This window comes from Urocitellus parryii, chromosome 10, assembly GCF_045843805.1.
Source record: "Urocitellus parryii isolate mUroPar1 chromosome 10, mUroPar1.hap1, whole genome shotgun sequence".
Lineage (NCBI taxonomy): Eukaryota > Metazoa > Chordata > Mammalia > Rodentia > Sciuridae > Urocitellus > Urocitellus parryii.
Window position 1 is genome coordinate 14,302,703 of NC_135540.1, and position 14,118 is coordinate 14,316,820.

Here is a 14,118-nt window from a genome sequence, read left to right on the forward strand (position 1 = left end):
TAGGTGCCATTACCCAAAAAGGCAGTAAAGAGGTCCAATACTACAGGATGATGAAAAATGAAGGAAAAAAAATAAGTGACTAACTGGCTAGCCAACTTTATAAATTCTGCTGAAGTTGATGTCAGGAAGCTTCATATAACCCTGAAGCTCTCCTAAGGGTGCTACATCTATACCCAAGATCCCTATACATTTTCTAGACTGGTATTCTAATTTTCTCATTAGTGATGAAGCAAATATTATATGGGTACCCATATATTGAGAAGCAAATCTGTTCCTTTGGGATATTTATAGTCAGGTGCAAATAGAGCTGGGAAAGCAGAATAGATGACAATTAACCAATACTCTGCTTTCATATTTTTATGATCCCTGACTTGGGAGCATGTTTATTATGCTTGTCTGAGAAATGCACTTCATCTCTGTCATCTTTCCCATCCAGCCATGCTTCCTATCTCCAGATCAATAAACCTTAAAAGTGCCTTGTGATAGTTACAGTATGTTTCTCCAGGGAGAAATTGTTGTGTTTGGATTTTGATGGTTTTTGACACTATACCAATTTCATTTGACAACGAATTGAAAGTTGAACAGTGCACTGAGCCATGCTGGTAATTTAATACCACTGTTGGAATATTGCCTTTCAAACTTGAACAGGAAGCCATTATTTGTGAAAACTGGCCTAAGTTTTCCTTCTCATATCATCAGTTTGGTCTCTTCATCGAAGAGAGATAAAGAAGGCATCCTTTACTGTGAACATGGTAGTGTCTTGTTATTGTTGACAGTACTTTTTTGAGACTGAATTTCTAAGACAGCATCCTGGACAATAATTCTCCATTACCAATGATAATCACGCTCCCCCACCCCACACTGGCTTCAGTTCCCTGGTTTACAGTAGTCAGAAGACATTTCCTGGAATCTCAGCTATAGGGCTATAGATAGGTGATTTCAAAGAGCTAAGATGTGTGACTTCATGTGTGAGAGGAAATAATGACAAAACTGTGTGTTTATATTTTTTTTTATGTTGACAAATAAATTGTCATGCAAATGTCATGGTCTTGATGGCCTGGCTCCATCAGTTCGAACTTTATACTGCAGCATCTTACCCGGGCAGCTTGCCGGAATCTTTCCTAACCTTTCAAGTTTTCATTTCTGAAGACATTACCTCTTTAAAACAAAGTTTCAAATTGTAACCAAGGACAAGAGGAGTTTGAGCTCCATGTAATATATAGCTGAAAGTGGAAGACTGGATTAAAATGTGTTAGTTCTTTTTTTTTTTTTTTTGAGACAGAGAGAGAGAGAATTTTTTAATACTTATTTTTTTAGTTTTCGGTGGACACAACATCTTTATTTTATTTTTATGTGGTGCTGAGGATCGAACCCAGCACCCTGCACATGCCAGGCAAATGCACTAGCTTGAGCCACATCCCCAGCCCCCAAAATGTGTTACTTTTAATATGCATTTTTTCAGAATAATTATGGCAATCAGAAAAACTCTTATTGAATCTCAAAAACACCAGAAATCCATACAAAATTGAATGATGCTCTGATAGTATGATGGTGTCAACTAATAGAGGCAAAAAAGGAAACTTACGTGTCCTTTCTTGTGAGTGGTCATGTAGGTCTTAGAGCTCTGACCAAGAGGCAAAAAGGTGAGCTCCAAGGGGATTTTACACTGCAGGGTTTTTCAGGCCAATTCATTGATGAGAACTGATTTTACTGAAAAAAAAAAAAAACACAATGTGGTCATTTATAATTATCATAATAGTATTCACTATTAAGTAGTAAATTTAAATTTAGAGCTAACTCCTACTAATTTTATATGTGTTCTGAGATTTAGCAGAAAATAATTTATGTGAAGTCTAGATCTGCTGCCACTCTGATACTTTTATACACATTTCAATTTCTAGTCTAAGAATAATGTTGATAAAATATAAAACAAACAAGCAGCAAACAAACACATAAGCAAATGTCATTCTCAGTATGCTTGAAATTTTATTGCTTTCATCTTTGCTTAACTGTGCTTTGTTTAGTAAAGGAAATGACCAAATAGTTTGAACATCTTTTCTCATAGTTAGGAATAAACTTTTAGAGACTTAGAATCTAAAAACAAAGGAAGACCTTGAAATAACTATTATCAGTTAAACTCTGATATGAGGAAAAAAAAGAGATCAAAGGAATTGTCTTACTTATTTCAAAAGTTAAGAAGATACAAATGTTTCCATTCACAAATTTATGAAAAGAAATATTGGATGTGGGAATGTTTGTTTAGTGAGCAAAATTGCATATTTCTTCAAAAAGTCATTAAGAAAACAGAGTATAGAACAGGAACAAGAAAATATTTAAAATTGGCAAGAAGAGTATATCATGAACAACCTTACTTAAGCTTAGAGGCCTTATTTAGGAAATTGTGAATGTTTAAAGTCATGCCTTCTAGTGGAGTGGCCAAGAAGCCTAGCTCTGTCATTTAATGAAAACAATGAGAATGTAAATCAAAGGAACTAAATACCTTATACAAGGAAAATGTTAGCTAAAAAGTGCATACACATATGCTTTTAAGTACAGGGAGTTTAAAATATCTAGTTATTATTTGATTCTGCTAAGGAAATTATGAGGTAATCATCTTTCCAAGGAAAAAGAGATAAAAGAAGTTAGATATAAATAGTCCACTATGTTTCAGTGAATTGGGGAGCCCTGCTGACAGGGCATGTTTCAATATACAATGCAGAACAGATACAGGCCCACTGAAGAATTCTGTACAAAAGTATACTCAATTTTAATATAATCACCCTAATATATGAAACCATGATGATTGTACTTCAGGGTTCCAAACAGAGAACCAAAAAAAAAAAAAAAAAAAAAATCAATGAGTTTCTTAATTTGTGGAAGATAAAATGATGTTTTGAGAAATTTTCTACTTAGGTTCCTAGTGTACATATATTGATGAGTGCGTATTGTCTTCTACAATAATTTGTGTTCATGTGTTAACATCTTAATTCCCACGTACCAAAGTATGTGGACATATTGGGATATAAGGCCTTTAAACATGTAATTAAGTTAAAATGAGGTCATTGGAGGAGGCCCTAATCCAATCCTTATGAGAAGAAAAATTTGAAGGGAGATATCAACAGAGAGAAGTCCATGAGAAGCAAAAAGTATCATGGACACTCAGAGATGCAAGGAACCCACCCAGAATCAAGTGACGTTCAGGGGAACATGAAGATGTCACCTGACAGAGGAAAACAACGTAACTTATAAGAATTCTGGGAGCAAAACCTAAGAACGCAGGGAAAAGATGGCCATCTGTAAGCAAAGGAGATAAACCCTCAAAGCACTGACCTGCCAACTCTTGGATTTTGTTTTCTAGTTTCCAGAACTGTGACAGGATGAGTTTTATTGTTTATGCCATCCAGACTGTGATTCTTGGTTATGGTAGACCTAACAACTAATAAAACATCCACAAAAGCAGAAAAGCTGTTCCTTCCATTTGTGGATTTTACTTACCATAGACTGAAATAAATTAAGTTGAGGAAGGAAGATTTTTCCATAATATGAGGTAATTTTTCCACACTGAAATACTATGCCATAGGGAAGAAATGTTATCCTGGGCTGAAATTTTATCTTTAGTGAAGGGGACAGAGCTTTTGATGAAGATGATATCAATCCCAGGGATGCTTAGCAGCCATGTTTTCAAAATTTTTGGATGATCCTTTACATTCACCACTGAAAATAGTGTTTGAGATGAACAAATTTGTGACATTCTCCAGGGTATTGGCTTTTCTTTGGAAGTTCCTGGCATAAATACTAATCCACTATCGTCTCTAACCTCACTTATTAGAATGATTGTTTAGCAGAACACTGAGGGCTTCAACAAGCCTGTCACTAAATACATATTTGTCAAATAAATTTGCACAGGGAACAATATCAAATTCTCCACACACATTTTGCTACTGAGGTTTTTTTTAAGAAAATAAAAAATTGATTATGTTCTGCAGAAAGATGACCAAAGAAATTTGTTTGCAAATTGGCTAAGGTTGTTCATCTCTTTTAAATGTTGGTCAAAATAATTTTTTGCCCTCAGTATTAGCTTTCAAGATTATAGAGGTCTTCTACAATATATAGTTAAAAATGTGTGACTTTATGTGATTATAATTATGGAGAACACGTTTGTTCAAACAGATTGTTTTATCAATTACAGAAATAAATTATATCATCAGAAATATTTAGAAATAAAAATATACTAACAATTATTGACAGATGATACAAATGTTTCCATTCATAGGAGAAATTCATGTTTTCACATTTCTATGGCATTATCTTGTCTTTTATTTTAAAAAAATAAAATATGAGAATTTATTAGACTCTGGGAATTCACCAAAAAAAGTATTTTATCATTTACTATAAATTAAAGTACCTAGACGGAAGCACCTATAAAGTAAAGATGCTAAGATAATAACTTAAAAATAGAGCTTTGTTGTTTTGTTTTGGAGGTTTTTGCTGTTGCTGTGGGCTAAGGAATATTAAGAATCAATTAGAATTGTGATTATTATAGGCTATTTCTTCTGAATTGTATTGATATATTTTACACTATCTTAAAATTGTTTTGAACAGTTATTTCAAATTTCTTATTACAATATTGAAGCATTATGTGTGATTTGGTGATGATAATTAACAGAAATAGCCCCTCGAACTTCCAGCAGCCCTTTAAACCTCTCTCAGCCTCTGTCCTGACCTATGAAACTGGAATAACAATAACTGACCCACTTAGCTCATATGGTTTCATGAAGGTCAAATAAATTAATGTCTGTGAAGGTATTTGCATAAAAGCACCAGATCAGTTCAAGAAAGATTATTGCCAATTCAACTGCCATACTTTTTATAAATTGCTGGGTGGTATCAGTGCTATTGTGGGCATAATTTAAACCAAAAGCTTTTGATTTCAATCTTATCATGACCTAGAACAGGGAATATACTACATATGAACTGAGAAATATTTAGGGTAACCTTTGTATTAGTAAATAAATCAGTAGCAGACATTAACAGGAAGTGGACAAAAATTAAGAAAAAAAGGTTGGAAGCAATAGGAAAGAATGCTAGAGGGATGAAACTAGAATCAAGTCTCCCAGCCAGAAATTTTCCCCATGTAAGTTTATTATAATCCTGCAAATGACTGCATTGTATGAACCAGTCCAGAAAAGTGGAGCAGGTGTCTGGCAACAAGAGAGATTAAAAAAGGTTTTCTCCTGTCTACAAAGATGAAGAACACATAAAAGGATGGATTCCAAGGAGAGAACCATGCAGATGGAATTAGGCAAAGGATCCCAAATGACTTAAGATTTAAAATGAGTCAAAACAGAGACACATGCATCACAAAAATAAGATAACTTTTAGTTATCCTCTTGAATATTGATCATATTTCACAGATGTTGACACAATAAAGTGATGATGATTTTTACATTATCAATTGCCACTATAATAAAATGTCTGGCAAATTGAAGCTTAGAATGAATATTTTTGGATTGGTGATCTACAAAACCAAAAGCTACCAATATGCTACTAATAAGAACTGTTTTGCATATGAGCTTTTTTTTTTCTGTCTAATGAGACAAGGGTGAGAATCTGGAGATATTGCTATGAGATATAAAGACATGTAAGTTAATTTAGGGTCAGGCCTGAAATTCATTATTTCCTTGGTAATGAGAAAAATTGTGGTTTAATCCATTGTTTCATACATATGGACATTAAAAGGTCTTTGAGATATCTGAGTGAAGATTTTGTAAGGGAACTGGATGTATTTTGATGGAGAAAAAGGAAGACACACCTGCAAAGGGATGTAGATTTGAGTGTCCAAAATGTGCCTCTGTGATTACAGGACCAGACGGGTGTAATTCTATATCTTGTACAACCAGAGGAATGACTAGTTATACTCCATGTGTGTATGATGTGTCAAAAATGCATTCTACTGTCATTTGTAATTAATTAGAACAAATAAAAGATGCTAAAATCAAAAAAAGGAAAGACTCAAGTCTCCAGAAAACATGGTGGGAAGGGAGTGAGCCACTCTGTGCTTTTGTTGCCAGACCCGCAGATCTCGCCTAGTCAGAATACTCCATCTCTGAGTGTTAGAGGACCCCTATCCAGCTGCTCTCCGCAGAAATCACCAGCGCTGGGACCCCATGCGGGGCTCTGGGCCTAGGCTATGGAGCAGGATCCAGAAGTTCCAGTCCACACAAGACTCTGCGAGCACCTTAGCAGAATCACCTGTCAATGCATCTGCACATCCTCAAGACCTCACTCCACACCCAGGCAAGTCACTCAGCTGCTACCTACCCACAGCACAAGGCCATCACCCGGTTCCCCCCACCTCACCAGGCTCCCCCCACCTCACCAGGCTCCCCCCACCTCACCAGGCTCCCCAACGTCACCAGACTCCCCAACCTCACCAGGCACCCTGGGGTTGAAAGCAGACTGCCACCATCTTGACTCAACATTCTAGCCATTTGGCTGGGGCCAGTTCCCAGATCAGATCTCCAGTGGCCAGGAACCAGATTTCCAACTTTCTCCCCTCCCCAGTGGTGGAAACCCAACACAGTAGTTGCCCAACACAGGTGTGCAGTGCCATCAGGGAGCCGCCTACAGAAGCCCTGGGGTGAGAGTTTCCTCAATGGGAACTGCTGGGGGACAGGGAGAGACCAGGACCTGGGAAATCTCCAGGCAAGAGAGGGAGAAAGTACCAGGCGCTCACATCGTACAAGCGAGCGGTCCCAAAAAGAGACCATGACCCGTGAGGTGTAGTCTTTCTGCAGGGACTGGTGGGTGCCACTCCCCACACCCAAGCACCCTGCACCAGGACCAGTCTTCCCACCCTGGCTTCCTCCACCATCCAGGGAGCAGAGACACCAGCTTACAACAGAGGCGCCACCTAGTGGATGAGAAGAGAAGCAGGAAAGATACGCATCTCTAAAGCTAGCTGCAACCCTGGCTTCTTTCTTTGAGTTTTTTGTTCGTTGGTTTGTTTGTTTTTTCTCTTCAACCCTTCCATCCTCCAGTCCTCACATCCCCAACATATGTGAAACCAAGAACTTTGCATGAAATGGGACTTTGAGGACTGGGTCATCTGAATAATGTAATATCGAGGTGTCGTATGTGTCCTTTTTTTCTTTTCCTTTTTATTCTTTCATTTTTCTTTCCCCCTCCAAATTTTACAGTTTTAACATCTATATTTTTCTAAATACATATGTGGGTTTGTTTTAGGTACTCTACTGTCATCCCACGTACTTGCCTACCCTAAATTACATCCTGTCTATTCTCTTCCTACTAACCCTCTTTGCTAGATTTCTCCTTCATACTTCCTAAGATATATTAACTCTATATCCTCACATCCTACCTCCTCAGCATATTGTCCTAAGCCACACCCCAGTTTCTTGTCCACTGTCAGAAACTGTAATCCTTTTTAAAAAACTACTGATTATATTTTAGATAATAATTGAATCCAACATTTCTGTACATGGAGACTAAACTGAAAACTTCTTAATAACAACAAATTGTTCATAGGTGGTATATTGTCCATATTGGGATCTGTTAACAAAGGAGAGATCTTGGAACCCTCCAAGAGCTCTACAAACCTATAGGGTAAAAACAATAACAATCTAGACCCACAGAGCTGGAAAGGAAAAGACACGAGCAACCTGAAAAGACAAGGGAAGAAAGTGCCCCAAACAAATGAAGACACCACACCATGAGGATCATTGGCAGCCTCAGCAGGAGGAATGACAGAGAAGGAGTTTAGGATGTACCTGGTTAAAGTGTCCTGTGAACTCAAGGAAGATATAAGAGACCAAACACAGGCAGTGAAAGATCACTTCCACAAGGAGCTACATAAACAAATACAGGAAGCAAAGATTCACCTCAACAGGGAGCTAGAGGTGCTAAAAAAAACCAAAAACAAACAAACAAAAAACCAGAAATACTTGAAATGAAATAAATAATAAACCAAATTAAAAGCTCAAGTGAAAGCATCACCAACAGACTAGACCACTTGGAAGATATGACATCAGACAATGAGAAAACAACATATAATCTTGAAAAGAATATAGACCACACAGTGACAATGGTAAGAAACTACAAGCAGAACATTCAAGAAATATGAGATAGCATAAAAAGGCAAAATCTAAGAGTTATTGGGATAGAGGAAGGCACAGAGGCCCAAACCAAAGGAATGAACAATCTATTCAATGAAATAATATCAGAAAAGTTTCCAAAAATAAAGAATGAATTGGAAATCCTAATTCAAGAAGCCTACAGGATGCCGAGTGTACAAAATCACCACAGATCCACACCAAGCCACATTATAATGAAAATGCCCAACATACAGAATAAGGAGAGAATTTTAAAAGCCACAAGATAAAGGAGTAAGATTACATACAGGGGAAAACCAATTAGGATAACAGCAGATTTTTCAACACAGGCCCTGAAAGCTAGAAGGTGCTGAACAACATATATCAAGCTCTGAAAGAAAATGTGTGCCAGCCAAGAATCTTGTATCCAGCAAAATTAAGCTTTAGATTTGAAGATGAAATAAAAACCTTCCATGATAAACAAAAGTTAAAAGACTATATAGCTAGAAAACCAACACTACAAAACATCCGAGGAAAGATATTCCATGAAGAGGAAACAAAAAAGAAACAATGAAAATCAGCAGAGGGAGGTAATACCCTAAAGGAAAAACTAATCAGAGAAGAAAATCAAATCAAGTTAAATAACAAAAATAAATAAATATGGCTGGGAACACAAACCATGTCTCAATAGTAACCCTGAATGTTAATGGCTTAAACTCACCAACCAAAAGACATAGACTAGCAGATTGGATTTAAAAAAAAAAAAGAACCAAAAATATGCTGCCTCCAGGAGACTCATCTGATAGGTAAAGATATACACAGACTGAAGGTGAAAGGTTGGGACAAATCATACCACTCACATGGACTGCAGAAACAAGCAGGAGTTTCCATCCTCGTATCAAATAAAGTAGACTTCAAGCCAAAGTTAAATCAAAAGGAATAAAGATGGACATTACATGCTACTCAAGGGAAACATATACTAACAAGACATATCAATTATAAATATATATGCCCCAAACACTGGTGAATCTATGTTCATCAAACAAATTCTTCTCAAGTTCAAGAGTCAAATTGATCACAACACAATAATCTTCAGTGACTTTAACACACCTCTCTCACCACTGTATAGATCTTCCAAACAAAGTTGAATAAAGAAACTATAGAAATCAAAAATACAATCAATTACTTAGACTTAACTGACATATACAGGATATTTCAACCTGCATCAAGCAGATACACTTTCTTCTCAGCAGGACATGGATCCTTCTATAAAATATACCATATTCTATACCATAAAGCAATTCTTAGCAAATACAAAAAAATAGAGACACTACCATGTATTTTATCAGATCATAATGGAATGAAATTGGAAATCAATGACAAAATTAAAAATAAAAATTACTCCAACACCTAGAGACTAAACAATATGCTACTGAATAAACAATGGGTTACAGAAGACATCAAAGAGGAGATTAAAAAATTCTTAGAGGTAAACGAGAACATAGACACAACATATAGAGATCTTTGGGACACTATGAAAGCAGTTGTAAGAGAAAAGTTCATTGCATGGAGTTCATTCCTTAAAAGAAGAAAAAGTCAACAAATAAATGACCTCACTTTACATCTCAAAGCCCTAGAAAAAGAACAACAAATCTATAGCAAAAGAAGTAGAAGGCAAGAAATAATTAAAATTAGAGCTAAAATCAATGAAATCAAAACAAAAGAAACAAGTGAAAAAATTGACAAAACAAAAAGTTGATTCTTTTTTTTTGTTTTGATTTTTTTTTAATATAACAATCATAAAATCCACCCACAAGTGTACACACTGGAAACGAGCTCATGATTTGATAATAACATCAAATGTAGAACAAAATAACTTTTTAAATTAGTTTTTTTTTTTTTCAAAATTGTTTGCACAGAGTAGAAGGTTCAAAGGGTACATAGGAAGCGGTGGGAGTGAGCCACCTCCTTACTCCTAACTTATAACCCCATCCCCTCCGATCAGCAGATAATATTGTCAATGATGTGTCTCCTTCCAGTAGCAATACCTATACCTGAAAATATGCTACTGTGTACTTTGTAGGCAAACACTGTCTATCCCCATTAGAAGATTCAGTACTTGGGAGCCCACCTACTCACTGACATTTCTTGATAACCCTGAATTAATACACACAGGGGATTTCCCAGTCAGATTCAGAAAGGCACAAGGCAGCTAAAGATTTCTACCACATACCTCTGCATGCCAGCAGCTGACATAATAATAAAAAAAAAGTTGACAGACCCTTAGCTATGCTAATGAAGAGAAGGAGAGAGAGAACTCAAATTACCAGCATAAGTGATGAAAAAGGCAATATCACAACAGACACTACAGAAATACCGAGGATAATTAGAATGTATTTTAAAAACTTAAACTCCAATAAAATAGAAGATAGTAAAGCATCGACAAATTTCTTGTCATATGACTTGCCCAGACTGAATCAGGAAGATATACACAATTTAAACAGACCAATATTAAGTGATGAAATAGAAGATGCTATCAGAAGCCTACTAACCAAGAAAAGCCCAGGGCCAGACGGTTACACAACTCAGTTCTTCAAGACCTTTAAAGAAGAACTAATACCAATACTCTTCAATTTATTTCAGTAAATAGAAAAAGAGGCAGCACTTCCAAACTCATTCTATGAGGCCAATATCACCCTGATTCCAAAACCAGGCAAAGACACATCAAAGAAAGAAAACTTTAGACCAATATCTCTAATGAACATAGATGCAAAAAAATCTCAATAAATTTCTGGCAAATCAAAGACAAAAACATATCAAAAAGATCATGCAGCATGATCAAGTGGGATTCATCCCAGGTATGCAAGGTTGATTCAACATAAGGAAATCAATAAATGTAATTCATCACATCAACAGACTCAAAGAGAAGAATCAAATGATCATCTCAATAGATGCAGAAAAAGCATTTGACAAAATACAACATACCTTCATGTTCAAAACACTAGAAAAACTAGGGATTATAGGAATGTATCTCAACATAAAGGCTTTCTATGCTAAGCCCCGGGCCAACGTCATTCTAAGTGGAGAAAAATTGAAGGCATTTCTTCTAAAAACTGGAACAAGACAGGAATGCCCTCTTTCACCACTTCTATTTAACATAGTCATTGAAACACTAGCCAGAGCAATTAGAGGAAATAAATTAAAGGGATATGCAGAGGAAAAGAAGAACTTAAATTAGTACTATTTACTGATGATATGATTCTATACCTAGAAGACCCAAAAAGCTCCACCAGAAAACTTCTAGAATTAGTAAACGAATTCAGCAAGGTAGCAGGTTATAAAACTTCTAGAATTAGTAAACGAATTCAGCAAGGTAGCAGGTTATAAAATCAACACCCATAAATCACCCATAAACCATTTCTGTGTATCAGTGACAAATCCTCTGAGATGGAAATGAGGAAAACTACCCCATTTACAATAGCAAAAAAAAAAAATACTTGGGAATCAACTTAATGAAAGACATGAAAGATCTTAAATCAAAGAAGACCTTAGAAGATGGAAAGATCTACCTTGCTCTTGTATATGCAGAATTAATATTATCAAAATGATCATACTTCCAAAAGGACTGTACAGATTTAATGCAATTCTGATCAAAATCCCAATGGCATTCCTCATAGAAGTAGAAAATGTAATCATGAAATTCATCTGGAAAAATAAGAGACCCAGAATAGCCAAAGTAATCCTTAACAGAAAGAGTGAAGCAGGTAGCATCACTGTACCAGACCTTAAACTAAACTACAGAGTAATAGTAACAAAAACAGCATGATATTGGCACCAAAATAGACTGGTAGACCAATGATACAGAATAGAGAACACAGAGACTAACCCTCAAAATTACAATTATCTTAGACAAAGGCACCAAAAACATACATTGGAGAAAAGACAGCCTCTTCAATAAGTGGTGCTGGGAAAACTGGAAATCCACATGCAACAAAATGAAATTAAACCCCTATTTCTTACCAATCACAAAACTCAAAATGGATCAAGGACTTAGGAATACAACCAGAGACTCTGCATCTAATAGAACAAAAAGTAGGCCCTAATCTCCATCATGTGGGATTAGCCCCCAGTTTCCTTAATAAGACTCCTATAACACAAGAATTAAAACCAAGAATCAATAAATGGAATGGTCTCAAACTAAAAAGTTTGTTCTCAGGAAAAAAAAAAAAAAAAAACAATCTGTGAGGTGAACAGAGAGCCTACATCCTGGGAGTAAATTTTTACCCCTCACACATCAGATAGAGCACTAATCTCTAGGGTATATAAAGAACTCAAAAAGCTAAGCACCAAACAAATAACTCAATTAATAAATGGGACAAGGACATGAACAGGCACTTCTTAGAAGAGGATATTCAATCAATCAACAAATATATGAAAAAATGTTCATCATTTCTAGCAATTAGAGAAATATAAATCAAAACTACTCTAAGATACCATCTCATTCCTGTCAGAATGGCAACTATTATCAAAATAAACAACAGTAAGTGTTGGCGAGGATATGGGGAAAAAGGCACACTCACACATTGCTGGTGGGACTGCAAATTGGTACAGCCAATATGGAAAGAAGTATGGAGATTCCTTGGAAATCTGGGAATGGAACCACCAAGCTATCCCTCTCTTTGGACTATACCCAAAGGACTTAAAAACAGCATACCACAGGGACACAGCCACATCAATGTTTATAGCAGCACAATTCACAATAGCTAAACTGTGGAGCCAACCTAGACACCCTTCAGTGGATGAATGGATAAAAATAATGTGGCATATATACACAATGGAATTTTACTCAGCAATAAAAGAGAATAAAGTCATGGTATTTGCAGGTAAACGGATGGTGTTGTAGAAGATAATGCTAAGTGAAGTCAGCCAATCCCCAAAAAAACAAATGCCTAATATTTTCTCTAATATAAGGAGGCTGACTCATAGTGGGGTAGGGAGAGGCTATAATGCCATTGTTTATATTAAGGTTCACTCTTTATTTTTTATTCTGATCTTTTAAATTTATTCTTAATGATTCTTTTTATTTATACATGACAGTTGCATCCACTTGATATAGTTACGCAAGCATGGAATATATCTTATTCTAATTAGGACCCCATTCTTGTGGATGTACACAAAGGTGGGATCATTACTACTACTATGACTAGACTTGGACAAATGTATAGTATTTCCAGTATTTACAGGACTTAATTTCATTTTCTAAAATTTGTTGTATTAAGGTTTATCATAAGTCCACATAATTCTCAAATTTCTCTTTTGTAAGCATTTCAGACTACCTTACAATCAGACAGCTCTCACTTTTTTTCATGTCCATCATAGAAAGTGAATCATCATGGACTAAATTTTGTTTTCCTAATCTTCAAACAAAAATTGATGCACAGCATCACAGACATTTTTTTTAAAAAAAGAAGGCATACCACTTGAAATATATAACAGACCCAGTAAAGAGAAACATGTGGGTGAAAATATTTCATGTCCAAAGAATCTTATTCCATAGACATAAAAGGCTCTCTAATTTTCTCCAAATGAATTCCAGTTCTAGTGTATTTTATGAGTACCTTCATTGCTATTAAATCTTGAAATACAATAAAATGACCCTAATACAGGATCTCTCAAAACATTTAGTGGACTCTCCAGGAAGCTGCAGCAGCCCAAAATTGGAAGCACTCCAGGAGTGTTGCTTAGTAACTCTTTGGAGAGATTTATTCAAATTATTTTCATCTGAATAAGCAAATCCATCCCTCATTTTTAATGAATACTTGAAAATGCATTCTTTCATGTCACTGTTTTCCCCTCCTGAACCTGCATTCTCTGAAGATGTACTGGATTCTAGTAACTTCTATGAACACCTGCAGGGAGTGAGCTTTGGCCCATGGCCACTGTTACAGATATGTTCCTCTTTTGTCCACCTCATTAATGAGTCCTTATCCAGAAATTCCACTGTGATACA